The sequence below is a fragment of the Otolemur garnettii genome, unplaced genomic scaffold (assembly GCF_000181295.1).
Source record: "Otolemur garnettii isolate 467f Iridium unplaced genomic scaffold, OtoGar3 scaffold00002, whole genome shotgun sequence".
Lineage (NCBI taxonomy): Eukaryota > Metazoa > Chordata > Mammalia > Primates > Galagidae > Otolemur > Otolemur garnettii.
This window is the reverse complement of record NW_003852397.1, coordinates 4,736,553-4,740,917: the sequence shown is the minus strand read 5'-3', so window position 1 is coordinate 4,740,917 and position 4,365 is coordinate 4,736,553. Positions and strand designations below refer to the sequence as shown.

General features: G+C 42.5%; 1 protein-coding gene and 1 non-coding gene across 2 annotated transcripts in view; one reads left to right on the top strand and one right to left on the bottom strand.

The window, feature by feature from the left end:
- The window catches only part of SNX3 (sorting nexin 3), a 46,266-nt gene that overhangs the window by 20,143 nt on the left and 21,758 nt on the right, over window positions 1-4,365 (top strand). The gene's annotated exons all lie outside the window — the stretch shown is intronic.
- On the bottom strand, window positions 3,607-3,727 carry LOC111725824. Its single transcript, XR_002773791.1, has one exon. It is a non-coding gene; the product is annotated as a U6atac minor spliceosomal RNA (small nuclear RNA).

The following is a 4,365-nucleotide window of genomic DNA, read 5'->3' as shown; positions in this document are numbered from 1 at the left end:
CGACCCACAGGAACTGTATTGAAGGGCCATGGCATTAGGAAGGTTGAGAAACCACTGGTCTAGATTAAATGTTAAGAATGGGAAAGTGTCAGACCCCAGACAGATTTTAGTTGTATCAGCTTTCCCATCTGTTGAGAACACCAGGTCCTCCCAGGGTAATTTAGCTCAGGGGCCTTAGAATTTCCTGATTTTTTTTTTTGCAGTTTTTGGCCTGGGCTGGGTTTGAACCTGCCACCTCTGGCATATGGGGCAGGCATCCTACTCCTTTGAGCTACAGGCACTGCCCGCTGCCTGAATTTCCTGTTCTGTAACTGGTTTGGACCTCTTATAAGTCTTGCTGTGGCCAGTGGAAGAGGACATGCTCCCCAAATTTCCTTCCTGCCCCACTTTTATGAAAGTTCTTTGTGAAGGCCTCAGAAACAGTCTGTTAGGTTAAAGCATTGAAGTCTTATGACCTAAGTTCTCGGGTAGGCGAACATAAGATAAACTGACTAAACTTAGATTTTTTTTTTTTTTTGAAACAGCCTCACCCTGTTGCCCAGGCTAGGCAACAGTCTAGCTAACAGCAAATCCTCCTGCCTCTGTCTCCCAAATAGGTGGGACCACAGGCACCTGCCATAGCACCTGGCTAATTTTTCTGTTTTTAGTAGAGATACTGTCTTGCTTTAGCTCAGGCTGGTCTTGAACTCCTGAGTTCAAGCAATCCTTCCTTCAGCCTCCCAGAGTGCTAGGACTACAAGAGTGAGCCACTGTGTCAGGCCAAATTTAGATTTTAAAGCACTTTCATAAATCAGCTTTGTCCTTGAACATATATATATATATATATTAATCTTTTCATAAACACCTTAAGTGATTAAGAAGTCAGGGTGGCTTATTTTGAACAACTGCGAAGCATAAACAAACTTAAGTTGTAGCTTCATTGAAATGCCCTACAGAACTTTTCATTTTTATAACTTCCTAATTTAAATTCTTGGTGGTTGAACAAGTCAGCAAGTATAAAGTTTGAACTCTTGCAGTATTTTCTTTGACTGGTTTTGATGGATTGTCGTTCTGCTTAGTGTTTGTACTTATTTCACTTGACTTTATTGAAAAAGTACAGTTTTTTGTTTTTTGTTTTTTGTTTTTTTTTTTGAGACAGGCTCAAGCTGTCACCCTAGGTAGAGTTCTGTGGCATCACAGCTCACAGCAACCTCCAACTTTTGGATTTAAGCAGTTCTCTTGCCTCCGCCTCCCAAGTAGCTGGGACCACAGGCGCCTGCCACAACGCCCGGCTGTTTTTTTGGTTGCAGCCATCCTTGTTGTTTGGCAGGCCTGGGCTGGATTCGAACCCGCCACCTTAGGTGTATGTGGCTGGCGCCCTAGCCACTTGAGCCACAGGCACCGAGCCAAGAGTACAGTTTCTTATAAACTATCATGTCGTTTCATAGACATCTTGGCAGCTTTTTAGTAGCAGTATTCCTAGGAATTCTGTATTCTATGCCAGAATCTGCAGAGAAATTTTGTTGTGTTAGTAATCCCCACTTACCCTGACATTTCACTATTTCTCATTCTGCAACAATCCTGGGAGGGCTCCCTATTCCTCTCCCACCAACAGAAGATGTGATCTCTATCTCATTTTTTTGGCTGGGTTTGATCCAAGTATCTGGGGCTATCTTTTCCTATCCAGTGATGATAGAACTAAAGGTAGGGCAGTGCCTGTGGCTCAGTGGGTAGGGCGCCGGCCCCATATACTGAGGGTGGCAGGTTCGAAACTGGCCCCAGCCAAACTGCACCAAAAAAAAATAGCCCGGCGTTCTGGAAGGTGCCTGTAGTCCCAGCTACTCAGGAGGCTGAGGCAAGAGATTTGCCTAAGCGCAGGAGTCGGAGGTTGCTGTGAGCTGTGATGCCACAGCAGTCTACCGAGGGCAGTAAAGTAAGACTGTCTCTAAAATAAATAAAATAAAATAAAATAAAATAAGAACTAAAGGTAGATGTCTATATTTGGGGGTTTGGGGGAGCAGTGAGAAGGAGTGAGGTCTTAGAAGAGCAAAACTATTACTAAGTATGGTACTTACGTCATAAGGACTCTGATTCTATTAGAGTCTGCATTAAGTTTTCTTCTTTAGAGTGTAGTGTTTAATGCAATCTTTAAGCATACTGAAAAAAATTCTTTTCTTCCTCCAGTGTTCAGAGAGCTTTGAAGGAATACTCAAATTATGGTCATATATCTTAATTTTGCTCTATTAACTGAGTGCCCTTAGGCGATTTCTTAACTCCTCTGACCGTAATGTCCTTCGTAATATTGAGAGTGCTAGCTAGTATCTTCCTCAAAGTTACATGAGAATTAAATCATATGTGCTTTGGACTTTTAATGCTACCTCATTTATTCAGTATTAGCTGTTGTTATTATTATCATTATCTGAGAGTTGTCTCTAGCTTTGTTGCCCTACCAGAAAAAAAGATGGGGGTACTGATTTTAGTTAAGTAGTTTTCTGACATAAGTTATCAGATATTCATTTTTTCCCCCAGCTCTCTAATTTATCATTGGGATATATGTAAGGAAAGGTCAAAACTTGTTTAAGAATCCCTTATTCATATATTTGAGGGTTTTTTGTTTATTTTTTGGAGACAGAGTCTCACTTTGTCACCCATGGTAGAGTGCTGTGGCATCATAGCTCACAGCAATCTCAAACTCCTGGGTTCCAAGAAGTCTCTGCTTCATCCTCCTGAGTAGCTGGGACTCAGGCACCTGCCACAACGCCTGGCTCTTTTTTGGAGACGAGGTCTCGTTCTAGCGCAGGTTGAGCCTAACAGTTTGACTTACTGCAGGTCTCTAACCCACAGGCAGTCCACCTTCCTCACCCTCCCAGGTGCTAGGATTATAGTCGTGAACCACCAAGCCCAGCCTTTTTAAGTTCAAATTAATATGAGGATATAATTTTTAGGTTACACTGTTCTACATTCCAGGGCAAAGTTCCATTTGTAGAAGAGCCCCTCACCCATACACCCTCACAATGTGCACATTAGGTAAGATCCCGCCTCATGCCCTCCCTCCTCCTACCATATGTCCTCCTCCTTCCCGCTTCTCTCTACCCATCACACTGGACTATATTAATGTTTTATAGTTAGTATGAACATGTAATTGTTGATATATTGATTTCATATTAGTATGGAGTACATTGGATATTTATTTTTACATTATTGCAATACTTTAAGAAGAATGTATTTCAACTCCATCCAGATAAATGTAAAAGGTGTAAAGTCTCCCTTTTTTTGAGACAGAGTCTCACTTTCTTGCCCTTGGTAGAGTGCCATGGCGTCACAGCTCACAGCAACCTCAAACTGTTAGGCTCAAGCAATTTTCTTGCCTCAGCCTCCCGAGTAGCTGGGACTACAGGTGCTCACCACAACGCCTAGTTACTTTTTATTGTTGTTGCAATTTGGCTGGGGCTAGGTTTGAACCTGCCACCCTCTGTATATGGGGCCAGTGCCCTACTTATTGAGCCACAGGAGCCACCCAGGTCTCCATCTTTTTTAATGACTGAATAATATTTCATGGTATCCATATGTCACATTTGTTGATCTGTTCACGGGTTGATGGGCATTTAGATTGCTTCCGCGACTTGGCAGAAATGATGGTTAGATACCACAAAGTAGATGGCAGTGCCTTAACCATATATGTGTCATCAGGCCCAAGGGCCTTTTCCATCCTTATCAAGGGCTAACCTTCTCTCCTTTCATACAACACTGTTTTTTTAAGTCAGAGACTTACTGTTTGCCCTGAGTAGAGTGCCTTAGCATCATCATAGCATACAGCAACCTCAAACTGTTAGGCTCAAGCAATTCTCTTGCCTCGGCTTCCCAAGTAGCTGGGACTGCAGGTGCCTGCCAGAATGTCTGGCTATTTTTTTTGGTTGCAGTTTGGTCGAGGCCAGGTTCGAACATGTCACCCTCAGTATATGGGGCTGGCGCCCTATTCACTGAGACACAGGCGCCGTCCAGTAATACAGTTCCATATAATTGTCTTTTTAATCAGCTATGGGAAGAAAAGAGAAAAATACCTTTACCTATGTAATTACTTTTACTGCCACTGTTTATATTCCTTCATATGGATTCCAGTTACCATCTGATATGATTTTTTTTTCAGCCTGAAGGGCTTTCTTTAGTATTTCTTTTTTTCCTTTTTTTGCAGTTTTTGGCTGGGGCTGCATTTGAACCCACCACCTCCAGCATATGGGGCCAGTGCCCTACTCCTTGAGCCACAGGCACCGCCCCTTTTAGTATTTCTTGTAAGGCAGGTCTGCTAACTATGAAACTTTGAAGTCTTTGTTCATCTGGGAACGTCTTATATTTGACATATTATATCTGTGGATATATTACTTTTCT